This window comes from Pseudophryne corroboree, chromosome 11 (assembly GCF_028390025.1).
Source record: "Pseudophryne corroboree isolate aPseCor3 chromosome 11, aPseCor3.hap2, whole genome shotgun sequence".
Taxonomy (NCBI): Eukaryota; Metazoa; Chordata; class Amphibia; order Anura; family Myobatrachidae; genus Pseudophryne; species Pseudophryne corroboree.
In genome coordinates, this window is record NC_086454.1 from 167,257,277 (window position 1) to 167,284,662 (window position 27,386).

The following is a 27,386-nucleotide window of genomic DNA, read 5'->3' on the forward strand; positions in this document are numbered from 1 at the left end:
AAATACAAACTTCAATCCATAGGAAAGCACTTTTTATTCAGTCTACACTCTGTAATCATACTATAGCTTAATTTACAAATTGTGATGTCATTATCAGACTTAACACACAAGAGACTTTCATCCTTGGTCTATAAAAAAGGCAGTCCTCTGTCATAAAGCTTGAAACAATTGTAAGTGGCTGATATGCAAATATGGAAATACTGAAAAACTGTCAATTCAATGCTAGGATAACAAAAGGGGTGATGCTCCAACTGAAATTGGTCCTAGGCATTTAGGTTTCTAGTATCTATCTTCTCCTTTAAAAAATAGGTTACTTTTTATATATTATCATTGGGTTTGGACAAATATTCTACATAATACCTATTGCATCCCTGAGCTTATTAGAAACTTGAAATAATATATATAAAGTATTGAATTTCTTTTCTTTGCATTTAAAAGATGAGCGCACTTCAGTAGATGCCATTGCTCAGGTGAGGGTTCCATGGTGTAATTGTTAGCACCATGGACTTTGAATCTAGTAATTTGAATTCATATCTCGTGGGAGCTAACATTGTTTATTTTCCTTTTGTTCAAAGCTCCATTTTCATTCAATGTATGAGTATTGCAAATCTTCATTTAAAATTCATATAAATTCCATCATCTTCAGTGGTGTCCTTTGTTTAAACTCATTTTTAAACTTATCAAATCAGAAGTATGTCAAATATTTGGAAATAAGAAAAGATGCAATAAGAATGCAAAGATCCATTACTTGTGCTCTGGTCTTTAGAAATTCTCCATTTTTTTTACTTCAGTGTGCACTAATGAGAGGGGAGCACATATCTTCTTCTTCTTCTTCTAGTAACACCTAGTGCCCTCTATGTTTGAGCAGCAATATAATAACTGATTAATTTGCCCTTGCATATCTTAGTTATGCCATATTGCTTGATTTGAGACAAAAGTCACTGAGCCATGTAGAGAAAAATCTTCATCAGCCAAAGGATGACACTCCCACTGGCTTCTGATATCTATTTGAAGAGATTTTGTGATATATGTGTCTATGATGTTTTCAAGTATTCATGCACTCCACCGATGAGCTTATTCCATTCTTGTCCATCAAGAAAAGCAAATGGCCCATACGGGGATCAAACCCGTGACCTTGGCGTTATTAGCACCACGCTCTAACCAACTGAGCTAACCGGCCACAGATATCACTGCAAGCAAACACAAAACTGGCAAATGTACCTCAAAGCACAGATCATATTTTGTTTTTATAGCATTTCATTTTTCAAAAAAAAGCTTAAGCCATAGAGTCACTTGAAGCATGGGTATCATAAAAATGCTCCAGTTTCTTTCCACATTACAAAATAAAAATAAATATTAGATAGGATAATAACAAAGATTAAGGCATCTACTAATAGTATAAAAATAGACAATTTAGACAAGGAGTATATGCAAATCTAAGCAAAGTCAATCTAAAAAATCTAATACACAATTTTTAATTGTAAATTTACAGATTGTTGAAAAAGATAATCCAGGATGTAATCCATTATGTATTAAATTTAGTATGTTTTACCAAGTTGTGTATGAATAACTTTTAACACAAAAAAATATATATTGGGGAAGTAGCTTAATGTGCCCATTGGAAATAAAGAATGCTAGCCCATTTTGGAATGCAAAGCTTAAGAAAATACAAACTTCAATCCATAGGAAAGCACTTTTTATTCAGTCTACACTCTGTAATCATACTATAGCTTAATTTACAAATTGTGATGTCATTATCAGACTTAACTCACAAGAGACTTTCATCCTTGGTCTATAAAAAAGGCAGTCGTCTGTTATAAAGCTTGAAACAATTGTAAGTGGCTGATATGCAAATATGGAAATACAGAAAAACTGTCAATTCAATGCTAGGATAACATAAGGGGTGATGCTCCAACTGAAATTGGTCCTAGGCATTTAGGTTTCTAGTATCTATCTTCTCCTTTAAAAAATAGGTTACTTTTTATATATTATCATTGGGTTTGGACAAATATTCTACATAATACCTATTGCATCCCTGAGCTTATTAGAAACTTGAAATAATATATATAAAGTATTGAATTTCTTTTCTTTGCATTTAAAAGATGAGTGCACTTCAGTAGATGCCATTGCTCAGGTGAGGGTTCCATGGTGTAATTGTTAGCACCCTGGACTTTGAATCTAGTAATCTGAGTTCATATCTCGTGGGAGCTAACATTGTTTATTTTCCTTTTGTTCAAAGCTCCATTTTCATTCAATGTATGAGTATTGCAAATCTTCATTTAAAATTCATATAAATTCCATCATCTTCAGTGGTGTCCTTTGTTTAAACTCATTTTTAAACTTATCAAATCAGAAGTATGTCAAATATTTGGAAATAAGAAAAGATGCAATAAGAATGCAGAGATCCATTATTTGTGCTCTGGTCTTTAGAAATTCTCCATTTTTTTTTACTTCAGTGTGCACTAATGAGAGGGGAGCACATATCTTCTTCTTCTTCTAGTAACACCTAGTGCCCTCTATGTTTGAGCAGCAATATAATAACTGATTAATTTGCCCTTGCATATCTTAGTTATGCCATATTGCTTGATTTGAGACAAAAGTCACTGAGCCATGTAGAGAAAAATCTTTATCAGCCAAAGGATGACACTCCCACTGGCTTCTGATATGTATTTGAAGAGATTTTGTGATATATGTGTCTATGATGTTTTCAAGTATTCATGCACTCCACCGATGAGCTTATTCCATTCTTGTCCATCAAGAAAAGCAAATGGCCCATACGGGGATCGAACCCGTGACCTTGGCGTTATTAGCACCACGCTCTAACCAACTGAGCTAACCGGCCACAGATGTTACTGCAAGCAAACACAAAACTGGCAAATGTACCTCAAATTCACAGATCATATTTTGTTTTTATAGCATTTCATTTTTCAAAAAAAAGCTTAAGCCATAGAGTCACTTGAAGCATGGGTATCATAAAAATGCTCCAGTTTCTTTCCACATTACAAAATAAAAATAAATATTAGATAGGATAATAACAAAGATTAAGGCATCTACTAATAGCATAAAAATAGACAATTTATTCAAGGAGTATATGCAAATCTAAGCAAAATCAATCTAAAAAATCTAATACACAATTTTTAATTGTAAATTTACAGATTGTTGAAAAAGATAATCCCAGGATGTAATCCATTATGTATTAAATTTAGTATGTTTTACCAAGTTGTGTATGAATAACTTTTAACACAAAAAAATATATATTGGGGAAGTAACTTAATGTGCCCATTGGAAATAAAGAATGCTAGCCCATTTTGGAATGCAAAGCTTAAGAAAATACAAACTTCAATCCATAGGAAAGCACTTTTTATTCAGTCTACACTCTGTAATCATACTATAGCTTAATTTACAAATTGTGATGTCATTATCAGACTTAACACACAAGAGACTTTCATCCTTGGTCTATAAAAAAGGCAGTCCTCTGTCATAAAGCTTGAAACAATTGTAAGTGGCTGATATGCAAATATGGAAATACTGAAAAACTGTCAATTCAATGCTAGGATAACATAAGGGGTGATGCTCCAACTGAAATTGGTCCTAGGCATTTAGGTTTCTAGTATCTATCTTCTCCTTTAAAAAATAGGTTACTTTTTATATATTATCATTGGGTTTGGACAAATATTCTACATAATACCTATTGCATCCCTGAGCTTATTAGAAACTTGAAATAATATATATAAAGTATTGAATTTCTTTTCTTTGCATTTAAAAGATGAGCGCACTTCAGTAGATGCCATTGCTCAGGTGAGGGTTCCATGGTGTAATTGTTAGCACCATGGACTTTGAATCTAGTAATTTGAATTCATATCTCGTGGGAGCTAACATTGTTTATTTTCCTTTTGTTCAAAGCTCCATTTTCATTCAATGTATGAGTATTGCAAATCTTCATTTAAAATTCATATAAATTCCATCATCTTCAGTGGTGTCCTTTGTTTAAACTCATTTTTAAACTTATCAAATCAGAAGTATGTCAAATATTTGGAAATAAGAAAAGATGCAATAAGAATGCAAAGATCCATTACTTGTGCTCTGGTCTTTAGAAATTCTCCATTTTTTTTACTTCAGTGTGCACTAATGAGAGGGGAGCACATATCTTCTTCTTCTTCTTCTAGTAACACCTAGTGCCCTCTATGTTTGAGCAGCAATATAATAACTGATTAATTTGCCCTTGCATATCTTAGTTATGCCATATTGCTTGATTTGAGACAAAAGTCACTGAGCCATGTAGAGAAAAATCTTCATCAGCCAAAGGATGACACTCCCACTGGCTTCTGATATGTATTTGAAGAGATTTTGTGATATATGTGTCTATGATGTTTTCAAGTATTCATGCACTCCACCGATGAGCTTATTCCATTCTTGTCCATCAAGAAAAGCAAATGGCCCATACGGGGATCAAACCCGTGACCTTGGCGTTATTAGCACCACGCTCTAACCAACTGAGCTAACCGGCCACAGATATCACTGCAAGCAAACACAAAACTGGCAAATGTACCTCAAAGCACAGATCATATTTTGTTTTTATAGCATTTCATTTTTCAAAAAAAAGCTTAAGCCATAGAGTCACTTGAAGCATGGGTATCATAAAAATGCTCCAGTTTCTTTCCACATTACAAAATAAAAATAAATATTAGATAGGATAATAACAAAGATTAAGGCATCTACTAATAGTATAAAAATAGACAATTTAGACAAGGAGTATATGCAAATCTAAGCAAAGTCAATCTAAAAAATCTAATACACAATTTTTAATTGTAAATTTACAGATTGTTGAAAAAGATAATCCAGGATGTAATCCATTATGTATTAAATTTAGTATGTTTTACCAAGTTGTGTATGAATAACTTTTAACACAAAAAAATATATATTGGGGAAGTAGCTTAATGTGCCCATTGGAAATAAAGAATGCTAGCCCATTTTGGAATGCAAAGCTTAAGAAAATACAAACTTCAATCCATAGGAAAGCACTTTTTATTCAGTCTACACTCTGTAATCATACTATAGCTTAATTTACAAATTGTGATGTCATTATCAGACTTAACTCACAAGAGACTTTCATCCTTGGTCTATAAAAAAGGCAGTCGTCTGTTATAAAGCTTGAAACAATTGTAAGTGGCTGATATGCAAATATGGAAATACAGAAAAACTGTCAATTCAATGCTAGGATAACATAAGGGGTGATGCTCCAACTGAAATTGGTCCTAGGCATTTAGGTTTCTAGTATCTATCTTCTCCTTTAAAAAATAGGTTACTTTTTATATATTATCATTGGGTTTGGACAAATATTCTACATAATACCTATTGCATCCCTGAGCTTATTAGAAACTTGAAATAATATATATAAAGTATTGAATTTCTTTTCTTTGCATTTAAAAGATGAGCGCACTTCAGTAGATGCCATTGCTCAGGTGAGGGTTCCATGGTGTAATTGCTAGCACCCTGGACTTTGAATCTAGTAATCTGAGTTCATATCTCGTGGGAGCTAACATTGTTTATTTTCCTTTTGTTCAAAGCTCCATTTTCATTCAATGTATGAGTATTGCAAATCTTCATTTAAAATTCATATAAATTCCATCATCTTCAGTGGTGTCCTTTGTTTAAACTCATTTTTAAACTTATCAAATCAGAAGTATGTCAAATATTTGGAAATAAGAAAAGATGCAATAAGAATGCAGAGATCCATTACTTGTGCTCTGGTCTTTAGAAATTCTCCATTTTTTTTACTTCAGTGTGCACTAATGAGAGGGGAGCACATATCTTCTTCTTCTTCTAGTAACACCTAGTGCCCTCTATGTTTGAGCAGCAATATAATAACTGATTAATTTGCCCTTGCATATCTTAGTTATGTCATATTGCTTGATTTGAGACAAAAGTCACTGAGCCATGTAGAGAAAAATCTTCATCAGCCAAAGGATGACACTCCCACTGGCTTCTGATATGTATTTGAAAAGATTTTGTGATATATGTGTCTATGATGTTTTCAAGTATTCATGCACTCCACGATGAGCTTATTCCATTCTTGTCCTTCAAGAAAAACAAATTGCCCATACGGGGATCGAACCCGTGACCTTGGCATTATTAGCACCACGCTCTAACCAACTGAGCTAACAGGCCACACATATTACTGCTAGCAAACACAAAACTGGCAAATGTACCTCAAAGCACAGATCATATTTTGTTTTTATAGCATTTCATTTTTCAAAAAAAAGCTTAAGCCATAGAGTCACTTGAAGCATGGGTATCATAAAAATGCTCCAGTTTCTTTCTACATTACAAAATAAAAATAAATATTAGATAGGATAAAAACAAAGATTAAGGCATCTAGTAATAGTATAAAAATAGACAATTTAGACTAGGAGTATATGCAAATCTAAGCAAAATCAATCTAAAAAATCTAATACACAATTTTTAATTGTAAATTTACAGATTGTTGAAAAAGATAATCCCAGGATGTAATCCATTATGTATTAAATTTAGTATGTTTTACCAAGTTGTGTATGAATAACTTTTAACACAAAAAAATATATATTAAGGAAGTAGCTTAATGTGCCCATTGGAAATAAAGAATGCTAGCCCATTTTGGAATGCAAAGCTTAAGAAAATACAAACTTCAATCCATAGGAAAGCACTTTTTATTCAGTCTACACTCTGTAATCATACTATAGCTTAATTTACAAATTGTGATGTCATTATCAGACTTAACTCACAAGAGACTTTCATCCTTGGTCTATAAAAAAGGCAGTCCTCTGTTATAAAGCTTGAAACAATTGTAAGTGGCTGATATGCAAATATGGAAATACAGAAAAACTGTCAATTCAATGCTAGGATAACATAAGGGGTGATGCTCCAACTGAAATTGGTCCTAGGCATTTAGGTTTCTAGTATCTATCTTCTCCTTTAAAAAATAGGTTACTTTTTATATATTATCATTGGGTTTGGACAAATATTCTACATAATACCTATTGCATCCCTGAGCTTATTAGAAACTTGAAATAATATATATAAAGTATTGAATTTCTTTTCTTTGCATTTAAAAGATGAGCGCACTTCAGTAGATGCCATTGCTCAGGTGAGGGTTCCATGGTGTAATTGTTAGCACCCTGGACTTTGAATCTAGTAATCTGAGTTCATATCTCGTGGGAGCTAACATTGTTTATTTTCCTTTTGTTCAAAGCTCCATTTTCATTCAATGTATGAGTATTGCAAATCTTCATTTAAAATTCATATAAATTCCATCGTCTTCAGTGGTGTCCTTTGTTTAAACTCATTTTTAAACTTATCAAATCAGAAGTATGTCAAATATTTGGAAATAAGAAAAGATGCAATAAGAATGCAGAAATTCATTACTTGTGCTCTGGTCTTTAGAAATTCTCCATTGTTTTTACTTCAGTGTGCACTAATGAGAGGGGAGCACATATCTTCTTCTTCTTCTATTAACACCTAGTGCCCTCTATGTTTGAGCAGCAATATAATAACTAATTAATTTGCCCTTGCATATCTTAGTTATGCCATATTGCTTGATTTGAGACAAAAGTCACTGAGCCATGTAGAGAAAAATCTTCATCAGCCAAAGGATGACACTCCCACTGGCTTCTGATATGTATTTGAAGAGATTTTGTGATATATGTGTCTATGATGTTTTCAAGTATTCATGCACTCCACCGATGAGCTTATTCCATTCTTGTCCATCAAGAAAAGCAAATGGCCCATATGGGGATCGAACCCGTGACCTTGGCATTATTAGCACCACACTCTAACCAACTGAGCTAACCGCCCACAGATATCACTGCAAGCAAACACAGAACTGGCAAATGTACCTCAAAGCACAGATCATATTTTGTTTTTATAGCATTTCATTTTTCAAAAAAAAGCTTAAGCCATAGAGTCACTTGAAGCATGGGTATCATAAAAATGCTCCAGTTTCTTTCCACATTACAAAATAAAAATAAATATTAGATAGGATAATAACAAAGATTAAGGCATCTACTAATAGTATAAAAATAGACAATTTAGACAAGGAGTATATGCAAATCTAAGCAAAATCAATCTAAAAAATCTAATACACAATTTTTAATTGTAAATTTACAGATTGTTGAAAAAGATAATCCAGGATGTAATCCATTATGTATTAAATTTAGTAAGTTTTACCAAGTTGTGTATGAATAACTTTTAACACAAAAAAATATATATTGGGAAAGTAACTTAATGTGCCCATTGGAAATAAAGAATGCTAGCCCATTTTGGAATGCAAAGCTTAAGAAAATACAAACTTCAATCCATAGGAAAGCACTTTTTATTCAGTCTACACTCTGTAATCATACTATAGCTTAATTTACAAATTGTGATGTCATTATCAGACTTAACTCACAAGAGACTTTCATCCTTGGTCTATAAAAAAGGCAGTCCTCTGTTATAAAGCTTGAAACAATTGTAAGTGGCTGATATGCAAATATGGAAATACTGAAAAACTGTCAATTCAATGCTAGGATAACATAAGGGGTGATGCTCCAACTGAAATTGGTCCTAGGCATTTAGGTTTCTAGTATCTATCTTCTCCTTTAAAAAATAGGTTACTTTTTATATATTATCATTGGGTTTGGACAAATATTCTACATAATACCTATTGCATCCCTGAGCTTATTAGAAAATTGAAATAATATATATAAAGTATTGAATTTCTTTTCTTTGCATTTAAAAGATGAGCGCACTTCAGTAGATGCCATTGCTCAGGTGAGGGTTCCATGGTGTAATTGTTAGCACCCTGGACTTTGAATCTAGTAATTTGAATTCATATCTCGTGGGAGCTAACATTGTTTATTTTCCTTTTGTTCAAAGCTCCATTTTCATTCAATGTATGAGTATTGCAAATCTTCATTTAAAATTCATATAAATTCCATCATCTTCAGTGGTGTCCTTTGTTTAAACTCATTTTTAAACTTATCAAATCAGAAGTATGTCAAATATTTGGAAATAAGAAAAGATGCAATAAGAATGCAAAGATCCATTACTTGTGCTCTGGTCTTTAGAAATTCTCCATTTTTTTTTACTTCAGTGTGCACTAATGAGAGGGGAGCACATATCTTCTTCTTCTAGTAACACCTAGTGCCCTCTATGTTTGAGCAGCAATATAATAACTGATTAATTTGCCCTTGCATATCTTAGTTATGCCATATTGCTTGATTTGAGACAAAAGTCACTGAGCCATGTAGAGAAAAATCTTCATCAGCCAAAGGATGACACTCCCACTGGCTTCTGATATGTATTTGAAGAAATTTTGTGATATATGTGTCTATGATGTTTTCAAGTATTCATGCACTCCACCGATGAGCTTATTCCATTCTTGTCCATCAAGAAAAGCAAATGGCCCATACGGGGATCAAACCCGTGACCTTGGCATTATTAGCACCACGCTCTAACCAACTGAGCTAACCGGCCACAGATATCACTGCAAGCAAACACAAAACTGGCAAATGTACCTCAAAGCACAGATCATATTTTGTTTTTATAGCATTTCATTTTTCAAAAAAAAGCTTAAGCCATAGAGTCACTTGAAGCATGGGTATCATAAAAATGCTCCAGTTTCTTTCCACATTACAAAATAAAAATAAATATTAGATAGGATAATAACAAAGATTAAGGCATCTACTAATAGTATAAAAATAGACAATTTATTCAAGGAGTATATGCAAATCTAAGCAAAATCAATCTAAAAAATCTAATACACAATTTTTAATTGTAAATTTACAGATTGTTGAAAAAGATAATCCAGGATGTAATCCATTATGTATTAAATTTAGTAAGTTTTACCAAGTTGTGTATGAATAACTTTTAACACAAAAAAATATATATTGGGAAAGTAACTTAATGTGCCCATTGGAAATAAAGAATGCTAGCCCATTTTGGAATGCAAAGCTTAAGAAAATACAAACTTCAATCCATAGGAAAGCACTTTTTATTCAGTCTACACTCTGTAATCATACTATAGCTTAATTTACAAATTGTGATGTCATTATCAGACTTAACTCACAAGAGACTTTCATCCTTGGTCTATAAAAAAGGCAGTCCTCTGTTATAAAGCTTGAAACAATTGTAAGTGGCTGATATGCAAATATGGAAATACTGAAAAACTGTCAATTCAATGCTAGGATAACATAAGGGGTGATGCTCCAACTGAAATTGGTCCTAGGCATTTAGGTTTCTAGTATCTATCTTCTCCTTTAAAAAATAGGTTACTTTTTATATATTATCATTGGGTTTGGACAAATATTCTACATAATACCTATTGCATCCCTGAGCTTATTAGAAAATTGAAATAATATATATAAAGTATTGAATTTCTTTTCTTTGCATTTAAAAGATGAGCGCACTTCAGTAGATGCCATTGCTCAGGTGAGGGTTCCATGGTGTAATTGTTAGCACCCTGGACTTTGAATCTAGTAATTTGAATTCATATCTCGTGGGAGCTAACATTGTTTATTTTCCTTTTGTTCAAAGCTCCATTTTCATTCAATGTATGAGTATTGCAAATCTTCATTTAAAATTCATATAAATTCCATCATCTTCAGTGGTGTCCTTTGTTTAAACTCATTTTTAAACTTATCAAATCAGAAGTATGTCAAATATTTGGAAATAAGAAAAGATGCAATAAGAATGCAAAGATCCATTACTTGTGCTCTGGTCTTTAGAAATTCTCCATTTTTTTTTACTTCAGTGTGCACTAATGAGAGGGGAGCACATATCTTCTTCTTCTAGTAACACCTAGTGCCCTCTATGTTTGAGCAGCAATATAATAACTGATTAATTTGCCCTTGCATATCTTAGTTATGCCATATTGCTTGATTTGAGACAAAAGTCACTGAGCCATGTAGAGAAAAATCTTCATCAGCCAAAGGATGACACTCCCACTGGCTTCTGATATGTATTTGAAGAAATTTTGTGATATATGTGTCTATGATGTTTTCAAGTATTCATGCACTCCACCGATGAGCTTATTCCATTCTTGTCCATCAAGAAAAGCAAATGGCCCATACGGGGATCAAACCCGTGACCTTGGCATTATTAGCACCACGCTCTAACCAACTGAGCTAACCGGCCACAGATATCACTGCAAGCAAACACAAAACTGGCAAATGTACCTCAAAGCACAGATCATATTTTGTTTTTATAGCATTTCATTTTTCAAAAAAAAGCTTAAGCCATAGAGTCACTTGAAGCATGGGTATCATAAAAATGCTCCAGTTTCTTTCCACATTACAAAATAAAAATAAATATTAGATAGGATAATAACAAAGATTAAGGCATCTACTAATAGTATAAAAATAGACAATTTAGACAAGGAGTATATGCAAATCTAAGCAAAGTCAATCTAAAAAATCTAATACACAATTTTTAATTGTAAATTTACAGATTGTTGAAAAAGATAATCCAGGATGTAATCCATTATGTATTAAATTTAGTATGTTTTACCAAGTTGTGTATGAATAACTTTTAACACAAAAAAATATATATTGGGGAAATAGCTTAATGTGCCCATTGGAAATAAAGAATGCTAGCCCATTTTGGAATGCAAAGCTTAAGAAAATACAAACTTCAATCCATAGGAAAGCACTTTTTATTCAGTCTACACTCTGTAATCATACTATAGCTTAATTTACAAATTGTGATGTCATTATCAGACTTAACTCACAAGAGACTTTCATCCTTGGTCTATAAAAAAGGCAGTCGTCTGTTATAAAGCTTGAAACAATTGTAAGTGGCTGATATGCAAATATGGAAATACAGAAAAACTGTCAATTCAATGCTAGGATAACATAAGGGGTGATGCTCCAACTGAAATTGGTCCTAGGCATTTAGGTTTCTAGTATCTATCTTCTCCTTTAAAAAATAGGTTACTTTTTATATATTATCATTGGGTTTGGACAAATATTCTACATAATACCTATTGCATCCCTGAGCTTATTAGAAACTTGAAATAATATATATAAAGTATTGAATTTCTTTTCTTTGCATTTAAAAGATGAGCGCACTTCAGTAGATGCCATTGCTCAGGTGAGGGTTCCATGGTGTAATTGCTAGCACCCTGGACTTTGAATCTAGTAATCTGAGTTCATATCTCGTGGGAGCTAACATTGTTTATTTTCCTTTTGTTCAAAGCTCCATTTTCATTCAATGTATGAGTATTGCAAATCTTCATTTAAAATTCATATAAATTCCATCATCTTCAGTGGTGTCCTTTGTTTAAACTCATTTTTAAACTTATCAAATCAGAAGTATGTCAAATATTTGGAAATAAGAAAAGATGCAATAAGAATGCAGAGATCCATTACTTGTGCTCTGGTCTTTAGAAATTCTCCATTTTTTTTTACTTCAGTGTGCACTAATGAGAGGGTAGCACATATCTTCTTCTTCTTCTAGTAACACCTAGTGCCCTCTATGTTTGAGCAGCAATATAATAACTGATTAATTTGCCCTTGCATATCTTAGTTATGTCATATTGCTTGATTTGAGACAAAAGTCACTGAGCCATGTAGAGAAAAATCTTCATCAGCCAAAGGATGACACTCCCACTGGCTTCTGATATGTATTTGAAAAGATTTTGTGATATATGTGTCTATGATGTTTTCAAGTATTCATGCACTCCACGATGAGCTTATTCCATTCTTGTCCGTCAAGAAAAACAAATGGCCCATACGGGGATCGAACCCGTGACCTTGGCGTTATTAGCACCACGCTCTAACCAACTGAGCTAACAGGCCACACATATTACTGCTTGCAAACACAAAAGTGGCAAATGTACCTCAAAGCACAGATCATATTTTGTTTTTATAGCATTTCATTTTTCAAAAAAAAGCTTAAGCCATAGAGTCACTTGAAGCATGGGTATCATAAAAATGCTCCAGTTTCTTTCTACATTACAAAATAAAAATAAATATTAGATAGGATAATAACAAAGATTAAGGCATCTAGTAATAGTATAAAAATAGACAATTTAGACTAGGAGTATATGCAAATCTAAGCAAAATCAATCTAAAAAATCTAATACACAATTTTTAATTGTAAATTTACAGATTGTTGAAAAAGATAATCCCAGGATGTAATCCATTATGTATTAAATTTAGTATGTTTTACCAAGTTGTGTATGAATAACTTTTAACACAAAAAAATATATATTAAGGAAGTAGCTTAATGTGCCCATTGGAAATAAAGAATGCTAGCCCATTTTGGAATGCAAAGCTTAAGAAAATACAAACTTCAATCCATAGGAAAGCACTTTTTATTCAGTCTACACTCTGTAATCATACTATAGCTTAATTTACAAATTGTGATGTCATTATCAGACTTAACTCACAAGAGACTTTCATCCTTGGTCTATAAAAAAGGCAGTCCTCTGTTATAAAGCTTGAAACAATTGTAAGTGGCTGATATGCAAATATGGAAATACTGAAAAACTGTCAATTCAATGCTAGGATAACATAAGGGGTGATGCTCCAACTGAAATTGGTCCTAGGCATTTAGGTTTCTAGTATCTATCTTCTCCTTTAAAAAATAGGTTACTTTTTATATATTATCATTGGGTTTGGACAAATATTCTACATAATACCTATTGCATCCCTGAGCTTATTAGAAAATTGAAATAATATCTATAAAGTATTGAATTTCTTTTCTTTGCATTTAAAAGATGAGCGCACTTCAGTAGATGCCATTGCTCAGGTGAGGGTTCCATGGTGTAATTGTTAGCACCCTGGACTTTGAATCTAGTAATTTGAATTCATATCTCGTGGGAGCTAACATTGTTTATTTTCCTTTTGTTCAAAGCTCCATTTTCATTCAATGTATGAGTATTGCAAATCTTCATTTAAAATTCATATAAATTCCATCATCTTCAGTGGTGTCCTTTGTTTAAACTCATTTTTAAACTTATCAAATCAGAAGTATGTCAAATATTTGGAAATAAGAAAAGATGCAATAAGAATGCAAAGATCCATTACTTGTGCTCTGGTCTTTAGAAATTCTCCATTTTTTTTTACTTCAGTGTGCACTAATGAGAGGGGAGCACATATCTTCTTCTTCTAGTAACACCTAGTGCCCTCTATGTTTGAGCAGCAATATAATAACTGATTAATTTGCCCTTGCATATCTTAGTTATGCCATATTGCTTGATTTGAGACAAAAGTCACTGAGCCATGTAGAGAAAAATCTTCATCAGCCAAAGGATGACACTCCCACTGGCTTCTGATATGTATTTGAAGAAATTTTGTGATATATGTGTCTATGATGTTTTCAAGTATTCATGCTCTCCACCGATGAGCTTATTCCATTCTTGTCCATCAAGAAAAGCAAATGGCCCATACGGGGATCAAACCCGTGACCTTGGCGTTATTAGCACCACGCTCTAACCAACTGAGCTAACAGGCCACACATATTACTGCTAGCAAACACAAAAGTGGCAAATGTACCTCAAAGCACAGATCATATTTTGTTTTTATAGCATTTCATTTTTCAAAAAAAAGCTTAAGCCATAGAGTCACTTGAAGCATGGGTATCATAAAAATGCTCCAGTTTCTTTCTACATTACAAAATAAAAATAAATATTAGATAGGATAATAACAAAGATTAAGGCATCTAGTAATAGTATAAAAATAGACAATTTAGACTAGGAGTATATGCAAATCTAAGCAAAATCAATCTAAAAAATCTAATACACAATTTTTAATTGTAAATTTACAGATTGTTGAAAAAGATAATCCCAGGATGTAATCCATTATGTATTAAATTTAGTATGTTTTACCAAGTTGTGTATGAATAACTTTTAACACAAAAAAATATATATTAAGGAAGTAGCTTAATGTGCCCATTGGAAATAAAGAATGCTAGCCCATTTTGGAATGCAAAGCTTAAGAAAATACAAACTTCAATCCATAGGAAAGCACTTTTTATTCAGTCTACACTCTGTAATCATACTATAGCTTAATTTACAAATTGTGATGTCATTATCAGACTTAACTCACAAGAGACTTTCATCCTTGGTCTATAAAAAAGGCAGTCCTCTGTTATAAAGCTTGAAACAATTGTAAGTGGCTGATATGCAAATATGGAAATACAGAAAAACTGTCAATTCAATGCTAGGATAACATAAGGGGTGATGCTCCAACTGAAATTGGTCCTAGGCATTTAGGTTTCTAGTATCTATCTTCTCCTTTAAAAAATAGGTTACTTTTTATATATTATCATTGGGTTTGGACAAATATTCTACATAATACCTATTGCATCCCTGAGCTTATTAGAAACTTGAAATAATATATATAAAGTATTGAATTTCTTTTCTTTGCATTTAAAAGATGAGTGCACTTCAGTAGATGCCATTGCTCAGGTGAGGGTTCCATGGTGTAATTGTTAGCACCCTGGACTTTGAAACTAGTAATCTGAGTTCATATCTCGTGGGAGCTAACATTGTTTATTTTCCTTTTGTTCAAAGCTCCATTTTCATTCAATGTATGAGTATTGCAAATCTTCATTTAAAATTCATATAAATTCCATCATCTTCAGTGGTGTCCTTTGTTTAAACTCATTTTTAAACTTATCAAATCAGAAGTATGTCAAATATTTGGAAATAAGAAAAGATGCAATAAGAATGCAGAGATCCATTATTTGTGCTCTGGTCTTTAGAAATTCTCCATTTTTTTTACTTCAGTGTGCACTAATGAGAGGGGAGCACATATCTTCTTCTTCTTCTAGTAACACCTAGTGCCCTCTATGTTTGAGCAGCAATATAATAACTGATTAATTTGCCCTTGCATATCTTAGTTATGCCATATTGCTTGATTTGAGACAAAAGTCACTGAGCCATGTAGAGAAAAATCTTTATCAGCCAAAGGATGACACTCCCACTGGCTTCTGATATGTATTTGAAGAGATTTTGTGATATATGTGTCTATGATGTTTTCAAGTATTCATGCACTCCACCGATGAGTTTATTCCATTCTTGTCCATCAAGAAAAGCAAATGGCCCATACGGGGATCGAACCCGTGACCTTGGCGTTATTAGCACCACGCTCTAACCAACTGAGCTAACCGGCCACAGATGTTATTGCAAGCAAACACAAAACTGGCAAATGTACCTCAAATTCACAGATCATATTTTGTTTTTATAGCATTTCATTTTTCAAAAAAAAGCTTAAGCCATAGAGTCACTTGAAGCATGGGTATCATAAAAATGCTCCAGTTTCTTTCCACATTACAAAATAAAAATAAATATTAGATAGGATAATAACAAAGATTAAGGCATCTACTAATAGCATAAAAATAGACAATTTATTCAAGGAGTATATGCAAATCTAAGCAAAATCAATCTAAAAAATCTAATACACAATTTTTAATTGTAAATTTACAGATTGTTGAAAAAGATAATCCCAGGATGTAATCCATTATGTATTAAATTTAGTATGTTTTACCAAGTTGTGTATGAATAACTTTTAACACAAAAAAATATATATTAAGGAAGTAGCTTAATGTGCCCATTGGAAATAAAGAATGCTAGCCCATTTTGGAATGCAAAGCTTAAGAAAATACAAACTTCAATCCATAGGAAAGCACTTTTTATTCAGTCTACACTCTGTAATCATACTATAGCTTAATTTACAAATTGTGATGTCATTATCAGACTTAACTCACAAGAGACTTTCATCCTTGGTCTATAAAAAAGGCAGTCCTCTGTTATAAAGCTTGAAACAATTGTAAGTGGCTGATATGCAAATATGGAAATACTGAAAAACTGTCAATTCAATGCTAGGATAACATAAGGGGTGATGCTCCAACTGAAATTGGTCCTAGGCATTTAGGTTTCTAGTATCTATCTTCTCCTTTAAAAAATAGGTTACTTTTTATATATTATCATTGGGTTTGGACAAATATTCTACATAATACCTATTGCATCCCTGAGCTTATTAGAAAATTGAAATAATATCTATAAAGTATTGAATTTCTTTTCTTTGCATTTAAAAGATGAGCGCACTTCAGTAGATGCCATTGCTCAGGTGAGGGTTCCATGGTGTAATTGTTAGCACCCTGGACTTTGAATCTAGTAATTTGAATTCATATCTCGTGGGAGCTAACATTGTTTATTTTCCTTTTGTTCAAAGCTCCATTTTCATTCAATGTATGAGTATTGCAAATCTTCATTTAAAATTCATATAAATTCCATCATCTTCAGTGGTGTCCTTTGTTTAAACTCATTTTTAAACTTATCAAATCAGAAGTATGTCAAATATTTGGAAATAAGAAAAGATGCAATAAGAATGCAAAGATCCATTACTTGTGCTCTGGTCTTTAGAAATTCTCCATTTTTTTTTACTTCAGTGTGCACTAATGAGAGGGGAGCACATATCTTCTTCTTCTAGTAACACCTAGTGCCCTCTATGTTTGAGCAGCAATATAATAACTGATTAATTTGCCCTTGCATATCTTAGTTATGCCATATTGCTTGATTTGAGACAAAAGTCACTGAGCCATGTAGAGAAAAATCTTCATCAGCCAAAGGATGACACTCCCACTGGCTTCTGATATGTATTTGAAGAAATTTTGTGATATATGTGTCTATGATGTTTTCAAGTATTCATGCTCTCCACCGATGAGCTTATTCCATTCTTGTCCATCAAGAAAAGCAAATGGCCCATACGGGGATCAAACCCGTGACCTTGGCGTTATTAGCACCACGCTCTAACCAACTGAGCTAACAGGCCACACATATTACTGCTAGCAAACACAAAAGTGGCAAATGTACCTCAAAGCACAGATCATATTTTGTTTTTATAGCATTTCATTTTTCAAAAAAAAGCTTAAGCCATAGAGTCACTTGAAGCATGGGTATCATAAAAATGCTCCAGTTTCTTTCTACATTACAAAATAAAAATAAATATTAGATAGGATAATAACAAAGATTAAGGCATCTAGTAATAGTATAAAAATAGACAATTTAGACTAGGAGTATATGCAAATCTAAGCAAAATCAATCTAAAAAATCTAATACACAATTTTTAATTGTAAATTTACAGATTGTTGAAAAAGATAATCCCAGGATGTAATCCATTATGTATTAAATTTAGTATGTTTTACCAAGTTGTGTATGAATAACTTTTAACACAAAAAAATATATATTAAGGAAGTAGCTTAATGTGCCCATTGGAAATAAAGAATGCTAGCCCATTTTGGAATGCAAAGCTTAAGAAAATACAAACTTCAATCCATAGGAAAGCACTTTTTATTCAGTCTACACTCTGTAATCATACTATAGCTTAATTTACAAATTGTGATGTCATTATCAGACTTAACTCACAAGAGACTTTCATCCTTGGTCTATAAAAAAGGCAGTCCTCTGTTATAAAGCTTGAAACAATTGTAAGTGGCTGATATGCAAATATGGAAATACAGAAAAACTGTCAATTCAATGCTAGGATAACATAAGGGGTGATGCTCCAACTGAAATTGGTCCTAGGCATTTAGGTTTCTAGTATCTATCTTCTCCTTTAAAAAATAGGTTACTTTTTATATATTATCATTGGGTTTGGACAAATATTCTACATAATACCTATTGCATCCCTGAGCTTATTAGAAACTTGAAATAATATATATAAAGTATTGAATTTCTTTTCTTTGCATTTAAAAGATGAGTGCACTTCAGTAGATGCCATTGCTCAGGTGAGGGTTCCATGGTGTAATTGTTAGCACCCTGGACTTTGAAACTAGTAATCTGAGTTCATATCTCGTGGGAGCTAACATTGTTTATTTTCCTTTTGTTCAAAGCTCCATTTTCATTCAATGTATGAGTATTGCAAATCTTCATTTAAAATTCATATAAATTCCATCATCTTCAGTGGTGTCCTTTGTTTAAACTCATTTTTAAACTTATCAAATCAGAAGTATGTCAAATATTTGGAAATAAGAAAAGATGCAATAAGAATGCAGAGATCCATTATTTGTGCTCTGGTCTTTAGAAATTCTCCATTTTTTTTACTTCAGTGTGCACTAATGAGAGGGGAGCACATATCTTCTTCTTCTTCTAGTAACACCTAGTGCCCTCTATGTTTGAGCAGCAATATAATAACTGATTAATTTGCCCTTGCATATCTTAGTTATGCCATATTGCTTGATTTGAGACAAAAGTCACTGAGCCATGTAGAGAAAAATCTTTATCAGCCAAAGGATGACACTCCCACTGGCTTCTGATATGTATTTGAAGAGATTTTGTGATATATGTGTCTATGATGTTTTCAAGTATTCATGCACTCCACCGATGAGTTTATTCCATTCTTGTCCATCAAGAAAAGCAAATGGCCCATACGGGGATCGAACCCGTGACCTTGGCGTTATTAGCACCACGCTCTAACCAACTGAGCTAACCGGCCACAGATGTTATTGCAAGCAAACACAAAACTGGCAAATGTACCTCAAATTCACAGATCATATTTTGTTTTTATAGCATTTCATTTTTCAAAAAAAAGCTTAAGCCATAGAGTCACTTGAAGCATGGGTATCATAAAAATGCTCCAGTTTCTTTCCACATTACAAAATAAAAATAAATATTAGATAGGATAATAACAAAGATTAAGGCATCTACTAATAGCATAAAAATAGACAATTTATTCAAGGAGTATATGCAAATCTAAGCAAAATCAATCTAAAAAATCTAATACACAATTTTTAATTGTAAATTTACAGATTGTTGAAAAAAATAATCCAGGATGTAATCCATTATGTATTAAATTTAGTATGTTTTACCAAGTTGTGTATGAATAACTTTTAACACAAAAAAATATATATTGGGAAAGTAACTTAATGTGCCCATTGGAAATAAAGAATGCTAGCCAATTTTGGAATGCAAAGCTTAAGAAAATACAAACTTCAATCCATAGGAAAGCACTTTTTATTCAGTCTACACTCTGTAATCATACTATAGCTTAATTTACAAATTGTGATGTCATTATCAGACTTAACTCACAAGAGACTTTCATCCTTGGTCTATAAAAAAGGCAGTCCTCTGTTATAAAGCTTGAAACAATTGTAAGTGGCTGATATGCAAATATGGAAATACAGAAAAACTGTCAATTCAATGCTAGGATAACATAAGGGGTGATGCTGCAACTGAAATTGGTCCTAGGCATTTAGGTTTCTAGTATCTATCTTCTCCTTTAAAAAATAGGTTACTTTTTATATATTATCATTGGGTTTGGACAAATATTCTACATAATACCTATTGCATCCCTGAGCTTATTAGAAACTTGAAATAATATATATAAAGTATTGAATTTCTTTTCTTTGCATTTAAAAGATGAGCGCACTTCAGTAGATGCCATTGCTCAGGTGAGGGTTCCATGGTGTAATTGTTAGCACCCTGGACTTTGAATCTAGTAATTTGAATTCATATCTCGTGGGAGCTTACATTGTTTATTTTCCTTTTGTTCAAAGCTCCATTTTCATTCAATGTATGAGTATTGCAAATCTTCATTTAAAATTCATATAAATTCCATCATCTTCAGTGGTGTCCTTTGTTTAAACTCATTTTTAAACTTATCAAATCAGAAGTATGTCAAATATTTGGAAATAAGAAAAGATGCAATAAGAATGCCAAGATCCATTACTTGTGCTCTGGTCTTTAGAAATTCTCCATTTTTTTTTACTTCAGTGTGCACTAATGAGAGGGGAGCACATATCTTCTTCTTCTTCTTCTAGTAACACCTAGTGCCCTCTATGTTTGAGCAGCAATATAATAACTGATTAATTTGCCCTTGCATATCTTAGTTATGCCATATTGCTTGATTTGAGACAAAAGTCACTGAGCCATGAAGAGAAAAATCTTCATCAGCCAAAGGATGACACTCCCACTGGCTTCTGATATGTATTTGAAGAAATTTTGTGATATATGTGTCTATGATGTTTTCAAGTATTTATGCACTCCACCGATGAGCTTATTCCATTCTTGTCCATCAAGAAAAGCAAATGGCCCATACGGGGATCAAACCCGTGACCTTGGCGTTATTAGCACCACGCTCTAACCAACTGAGCTAACCGGCCACAGATATCACTGCAAGCAAACACAAAACTGGCAAATGTACCTCAAAGCACAGATCATATTTTGTTTTTATAGCATTTCATTTTTCAAAAAAAAGCTTAAGCCATAGAGTCACTTGAAGCATGGGTATCATAAAAATGCTCCAGTTTCTTTCCACATTACAAAATAAAAATAAATATTAGATAGGATAATAACAAAGATTAAGGCATCTACTAATAGTATAAAAATAGACAATTTAGACAAGGAGTATATGCAAATCTAAGCAAAATCAATCTAAAAAATCTAATACACAATTTTTAATTGTAAATTTACAGATTGTTGAAAAAGATAATCCAGGATGTAATCCATTATGTATTAAATTTAGTATGTTTTACCAAGTTGTGTATGAATAACTTTTAACACAAAAAAATATATATTGGGAAAGTAACTTAATGTGCCCATTGGAAATAAAGAATGCTAGCCCATTTTGGAATGCAAAGCTTAAGAAAATACAAACTTCAATCCATAGGAAAGCACTTTTTATTCAGTCTACACTCTGTAATCATACTATAGCTTAATTTACAAATTGTGATGTCATTATCAGACTTAACTCACAAGAGACTTTCATCCTTGGTCTATAAAAAAGGCAGTCCTCTGTTATAAAGCTTGAAACAATTGTAAGTGGCTGATATGCAAATATGGAAATACAGAAAAACTGTCAATTCAATGCTAGGATAACATAAGGGGTGATGCTCCAACTGAAATTGGTCCTAGGCATTTAGGTTTCTAGTATCTATCTTCTCCTTTAAAAAATAGGTTACTTTTTATATATTATCATTGGGTTTGGACAAATATTCTACATAATACCTATTGCATCCCTGAGCTTATTAGAAACTTGAAATAATATATATAAAGTATTGAATTTCTTTTCTTTGCATTTAAAAGATGAGTGCACTTCAGTAGATGCCATTGCTCAGGTGAGGGTTCCATGGTGTAATTGTTAGCACCCTGGACTTTGAATCTAGTAATCTGAGTTCATATCTCGTGGGAGCTAACATTGTTTATTTTCCTTTTGTTCAAAGCTCCATTTTCATTCAATGTATGAGTATTGCAAATCTTCATTTAAAATTCATATAAATTCCATCATCTTCAGTGGTGTCCTTTGTTTAAACTCATTTTTAAACTTATCAAATCAGAAGTATGTCAAATATTTGGAAATAAGAAAAGATGCAATAAGAATGCAGAGATCCATTATTTGTGCTCTGGTCTTTAGAAATTCTCCATTTTTTTTACTTCAGTGTGCACTAATGAGAGGGGAGCACATATCTTCTTCTTCTAGTAACACCTAGTGCCCTCTATGTTTGAGCAGCAATATAATAACTGATTAATTTGCCCTTGCATATCTTAGTTATGCCATATTGCTTGATTTGAGACAAAAGTCACTGAGCCATGTAGAGAAAAATCTTTATCAGCCAAAGGATGACACTCCCATTGGCTTCTGATATGTATTTGAAGAGATTTTGTGATATATGTGTCTATGATGTTTTCAAGTATTCATACACTCCACCGATGAGTTTATTCCATTCTTGTCCATCAAGAAAAGCAAATGGCCCATACGGGGATCGAACCCGTGACCTTGGCGTTATTAGCACCACGCTCTAACCAACTGAGCTAACCGGCCACAGATGTTATTGCAAGCAAACACAAAACTGGCAAATGTACCTCAAATTCACAGATCATATTTTGTTTTTATAGCATTTCATTTTTCAAAAAAAAGCTTAAGCCATAGAGTCACTTGAAGCATGGGTATCATAAAAATGCTCCAGTTTCTTTCCACATTACAAAATAAAAATAAATATTAGATAGGATAATAACAAAGATTAAGGCATCTACTAATAGCATAAAAATAGACAATTTATTCAAGGAGTATATGCAAATCTAAGCAAAATCAATCTAAAAAATCTAATACACAATTTTTAATTGTAAATTTACAGATTGTTGAAAAAGATAATCCAGGATGTATTCCATTATGTATTAAATTTAGTATGTTTTACCAAGTTGTGTATGAATAACTTTTAACACAAAAAAATATATATTGGGAAAGTAACTTAATGTGCCCATTGGAAATAAAGAATGCTAGCCCATTTTGGAATGCAAAGCTTAAGAAAATACAAACTTCAATCCATAGGAAAGCACTTTTTATTCAGTCTACACTCTGTAATCATACTATAGCTTAATTTACAAATTGTGATGTCATTATCAGACTTAACTCACAAGAGACTTTCATCCTTGGTCTATAAAAAAGGCAGTCCTCTGTTATAAAGCTTGAAACAATTGTAAGTGGCTGATATGCAAATATGGAAATACAGAAAAACTGTCAATTCAATGCTAGGATAACATAAGGGGTGATGCTCCAACTGAAATTGGTCCTAGGCATTTAGGTTTCTAGTATCTATCTTCTCCTTTAAAAAATAGGTTACTTTTTATATATTATCATTGGGTTTGGACAAATATTCTACATAATACCTATTGCATCCCTGAGCTTATTAGAAACTTGAAATAATATATATAAAGTATTGAATTTCTTTTCTTTGCATTTAAAAGATGAGTGCACTTCAGTAGATGCCATTGCTCAGGTGAGGGTTCCATGGTGTAATTGTTAGCACCCTGGACTTTGAATCTAGTAATCTGAGTTCATATCTCGTGGGAGCTAACATTGTTTATTTTCCTTTTGTTCAAAGCTCCATTTTCATTCAATGTATGAGTATTGCAAATCTTCATTTAAAATTCATATAAATTCCATCATCTTCAGTGGTGTCCTTTGTTTAAACTCATTTTTAAACTTATCAAATCAGAAGTATGTCAAATATTTGGAAATAAGAAAAGATGCAATAAGAATGCAGAGATCCATTATTTGTGCTCTGGTCTTTAGAAATTCTCCATTTTTTTTACTTCAGTGTGCACTAATGAGAGGGGAGCACATATCTTCTTCTTCTTCTAGTAACACCTAGTGCCCTCTATGTTTGAGCAGCAATATAATAACTGATTAATTTGCCCTTGCATATCTTAGTTATGCCATATTGCTTGATTTGAGACAAAAGTCACTGAGCCATGTAGAGAAAAATCTTTATCAGCCAAAGGATGACACTCCCACTGGCTTCTGATATGTATTTGAAGAGATTTTGTGATATATGTGTCTATGATGTTTTCAAGTATTCATGCACTCCACCGATGAGCTTATTCCATTCTTGTCCATCAAGAAAAGCAAATGGCCCATACGGGGATCGAACCCGTGACCTTGGCGTTATTAGCACCACGCTCTAACCAACTGAGCTAACCGGCCACAGATGTTACTGCAAGCAAACACAAAACTGGCAAATGTACCTCAAATTCACAGATCATGTTTTGTTTTTATAGCATTTCATTTTTCAAAAAAAAGCTTAAGCCATAGAGTCACTTGAAGCATGGGTATCATAAAAATGCTCCAGTTTCTTTCCACATTACAAAATAAAAATAAATATTAGATAGGATAATAACAAAGATTAAGGCATCTACTAATAGTATAAAAATAGACAATTTATTCAAGGAGTATATGCAAATCTAAGCAAAATCAATCTAAAAAATCTAATACACAATTTTTAATTGTAAATTTACAGATTGTTGAAAAAGATAATCCCAGGATGTAATCCATTATGTATTAAATTTAGTATGTTTTACCAAGTTGTGTATGAATAACTTTTAACACAAAAAAATATATATTGGGGAAGTAACTTAATGTGCCCATTGGAAATAAAGAATGCTAGCCCATTTTGGAATGCAAAGCTTAAGAAAATACAAACTTCAATCCATAGGAAAGCACTTTTTATTCAGTCTACACTCTGTAATCATACTATAGCTTAATTTACAAATTGTGATGTCATTATCAGACTTAACTCACAAGAGACTTTCATCCTTGGTCTATAAAAAAGGCAGTCCTCTGTTATAAAGCATGAAACAATTGTAAGTGGCTGATATGCAAATATGGAAATACTGAAAAACTGTCAATTCAATGCTAGGATAACATAAGGGGTGATGCTCCAACTGAAATTGGTCCTAGGCATTTAGGTTTCTAGTATCTATCTTCTCCTTTAAAAAATAGGTTACTTTTTATATATTATCATTGGGTTTGGACAAATATTCTACATAATACCTATTGCATCCCTGAGCTTATTAGAAACTTGAAATAATATATATAAAGTAATGAATTTCTTTTCTTTGCATTTAAAAGATGAGCGCACTTCAGTAGATGCCATTGCTCAGGTGAGGGTTCCATGGTGTAATTGTTAGCACCCTGGACTTTGAATCTAGTAATTTGAATTCATATCTCGTGGGAGCTTACATTGTTTATTTTCCTTTTGTTCAAAGCTCCATTTTCATTCAATGTATGAGTATTGCAAATCTTCATTTAAAATTCATATAAATTCCATCATCTTCAGTGGTGTCCTTTGTTTAAACTCATTTTTAAACTTATCAAATCAGAAGTATGTCAAATATTTGGAAATAAGAAAAGATGCAATAAGAATGCAAAGATCCATTACTTGTGCTCTGGTCTTTAGAAATTCTCCATTTTTTTTTACTTCAGTGTGCACTAATGAGAGGGGAGCACATATCTTCTTCTTCTTCTTCTTCTAGTAACACCTAGTGCCCTCTATGTTTGAGCAGCAATATAATAACTGATTAATTTGCCCTTGCATATCTTAGTTATGCCATATTGCTTGATTTGAGACAAAAGTCACTGAGCCATGTAGAGAAAAATCTTCATCAGCCAAAGGATGACACTCCCACTGGCTTCTGATATGTATTTGAAGAGATTTTGTGATATATGTGTCTATGATGTTTTCAAGTATTTATGCACTCCACCGATGAGCTTATTCCATTCTTGTCCATCAAGAAAAGCAAATGGCCCATACGGGGATCAAACCCGTGACCTTGGCGTTATTAGCACCACGCTCTAACCAACTGAGCTAACCGGCCACAGATATCACTGCAAGCAAACACAAAACTGGCAAATGTACCTCAAAGCACAGATCATATTTTGTTTTTATAGCATTTCATTTTTCAAAAAAAAGCTTAAGCCATAGAGTCACTTGAAGCATGGGTATCATAAAAATGCTCCAGTTTCTTTCCACATTACAAAATAAAAATAAATATTAGATAGGGTAATAACAAAGATTAAGGCATCTACTAATAGTATAAAAATAGACAATTTAGACAAGGAGTATATGCAAATCTAAGCAAAGTCAATCTAAAAAATCTAATACACAATTTTTAATTGTAAATTTACAGATTGTTGAAAAAGATAATCCAGGATGTAATCCATTATGTATTAAATTTAGTATGTTTTACCAAGTTGTGTATGAATAACTTTTAACACAAAAAAATATATATTGGGGAAGTAGCTTAATGTGCCCATTGGAAATAAAGAATGCTAGCCCATTTTGGAATGCAAAGCTTAAGAAAATACAAACTTCAATCCATAGGAAAGCACTTTTTATTCAGTCTACACTCTGTAATCATACTATAGCTTAATTTACAAATTGTGATGTCATTATCAGACTTAACTCACAAGAGACTTTCATCCTTGGTCTATAAAAAAGGCAGTCGTCTGTTATAAAGCTTGAAACAATTGTAAGTGGCTGATATGCAAATATGGAAATACAGAAAAACTGTCAATTCAATGCTAGGATAACATAAGGGGTGATACTCCAACTGAAATTGGTCCTAGGCATTTAGGTTTCTAGTATCTATCTTCTCCTTTAAAAAATAGGTTACTTTTTATATATTATCATTGGGTTTGGACAAATATTCTACATAATACCTATTGCATCCCTGAGCTTATTAGAAACTTGAAATAATATATATAAAGTATTGAAATTCTTTTCTTTGCATTTAAAAGATGAGCGCACTTCAGTAGATGCCATTGCTCAGGTGAGGGTTCCATGGTGTAATTGTTAGCACCCTGGACTTTGAATCTAGTAATCTGAGTTCATATCTCGTGGGAGCTAACATTGTTTATTTTCCTTTTGTTCAAAGCTCCATTTTCATTCAATGTATGAGTATTGCTAATCTTCATTTAAAATTCATATAAATTCCATCATCTTCAGTGGTGTCCTTTGTTTAAACTCATTTTTAAACTTATCAAATCAGAAGTATGTCAAATATTTGGAAATAAGAAAAGATGCAATAAGAATGCAGAGATCCATTACTTGTGCTCTGGTCTTTAGAAATTCTCCATTTTTTTTACTTCAGT

General features: G+C 32.5%; 16 non-coding genes across 16 annotated transcripts; all 16 read right to left on the reverse strand.

Moving 5' to 3' along the window:
- Window positions 1–1,106: 1,106 nt before the first annotated feature.
- On the reverse strand, window positions 1,107–1,180 carry TRNAI-AAU (transfer RNA isoleucine (anticodon AAU)). Its single transcript has one exon. It is a non-coding gene; the product is annotated as a tRNA-Ile (tRNA).
- Window positions 1,181–2,768: 1,588 nt separating this feature from the next.
- Window positions 2,769–2,842, reverse strand: TRNAI-AAU (transfer RNA isoleucine (anticodon AAU)). The gene has a single exon. It is a non-coding gene; the product is annotated as a tRNA-Ile (tRNA).
- A 1,592-nt stretch (window positions 2,843–4,434) lies between these two features.
- On the reverse strand, window positions 4,435–4,508 carry TRNAI-AAU (transfer RNA isoleucine (anticodon AAU)). Its single transcript has one exon. It is a non-coding gene; the product is annotated as a tRNA-Ile (tRNA).
- A 1,586-nt stretch (window positions 4,509–6,094) lies between these two features.
- TRNAI-AAU (transfer RNA isoleucine (anticodon AAU)) lies at window positions 6,095–6,168 on the reverse strand. Its single transcript has one exon. It is a non-coding gene; the product is annotated as a tRNA-Ile (tRNA).
- Window positions 6,169–7,756: 1,588 nt separating this feature from the next.
- TRNAI-AAU (transfer RNA isoleucine (anticodon AAU)) lies at window positions 7,757–7,830 on the reverse strand. Its single transcript has one exon. It is a non-coding gene; the product is annotated as a tRNA-Ile (tRNA).
- Window positions 7,831–9,415: 1,585 nt separating this feature from the next.
- On the reverse strand, window positions 9,416–9,489 carry TRNAI-AAU (transfer RNA isoleucine (anticodon AAU)). Its single transcript has one exon. It is a non-coding gene; the product is annotated as a tRNA-Ile (tRNA).
- A 1,585-nt stretch (window positions 9,490–11,074) lies between these two features.
- On the reverse strand, window positions 11,075–11,148 carry TRNAI-AAU (transfer RNA isoleucine (anticodon AAU)). Its single transcript has one exon. It is a non-coding gene; the product is annotated as a tRNA-Ile (tRNA).
- Window positions 11,149–12,735: 1,587 nt separating this feature from the next.
- On the reverse strand, window positions 12,736–12,809 carry TRNAI-AAU (transfer RNA isoleucine (anticodon AAU)). The gene has a single exon. It is a non-coding gene; the product is annotated as a tRNA-Ile (tRNA).
- Window positions 12,810–14,395: 1,586 nt separating this feature from the next.
- Window positions 14,396–14,469, reverse strand: TRNAI-AAU (transfer RNA isoleucine (anticodon AAU)). The gene has a single exon. It is a non-coding gene; the product is annotated as a tRNA-Ile (tRNA).
- A 1,588-nt stretch (window positions 14,470–16,057) lies between these two features.
- TRNAI-AAU (transfer RNA isoleucine (anticodon AAU)) lies at window positions 16,058–16,131 on the reverse strand. Its single transcript has one exon. It is a non-coding gene; the product is annotated as a tRNA-Ile (tRNA).
- A 1,587-nt stretch (window positions 16,132–17,718) lies between these two features.
- TRNAI-AAU (transfer RNA isoleucine (anticodon AAU)) lies at window positions 17,719–17,792 on the reverse strand. Its single transcript has one exon. It is a non-coding gene; the product is annotated as a tRNA-Ile (tRNA).
- Window positions 17,793–19,380: 1,588 nt separating this feature from the next.
- TRNAI-AAU (transfer RNA isoleucine (anticodon AAU)) lies at window positions 19,381–19,454 on the reverse strand. Its single transcript has one exon. It is a non-coding gene; the product is annotated as a tRNA-Ile (tRNA).
- A 1,592-nt stretch (window positions 19,455–21,046) lies between these two features.
- On the reverse strand, window positions 21,047–21,120 carry TRNAI-AAU (transfer RNA isoleucine (anticodon AAU)). Its single transcript has one exon. It is a non-coding gene; the product is annotated as a tRNA-Ile (tRNA).
- A 1,584-nt stretch (window positions 21,121–22,704) lies between these two features.
- Window positions 22,705–22,778, reverse strand: TRNAI-AAU (transfer RNA isoleucine (anticodon AAU)). The gene has a single exon. It is a non-coding gene; the product is annotated as a tRNA-Ile (tRNA).
- Window positions 22,779–24,366: 1,588 nt separating this feature from the next.
- TRNAI-AAU (transfer RNA isoleucine (anticodon AAU)) lies at window positions 24,367–24,440 on the reverse strand. Its single transcript has one exon. It is a non-coding gene; the product is annotated as a tRNA-Ile (tRNA).
- Window positions 24,441–26,036: 1,596 nt separating this feature from the next.
- On the reverse strand, window positions 26,037–26,110 carry TRNAI-AAU (transfer RNA isoleucine (anticodon AAU)). Its single transcript has one exon. It is a non-coding gene; the product is annotated as a tRNA-Ile (tRNA).
- Window positions 26,111–27,386: the final 1,276 nt, after the last annotated feature.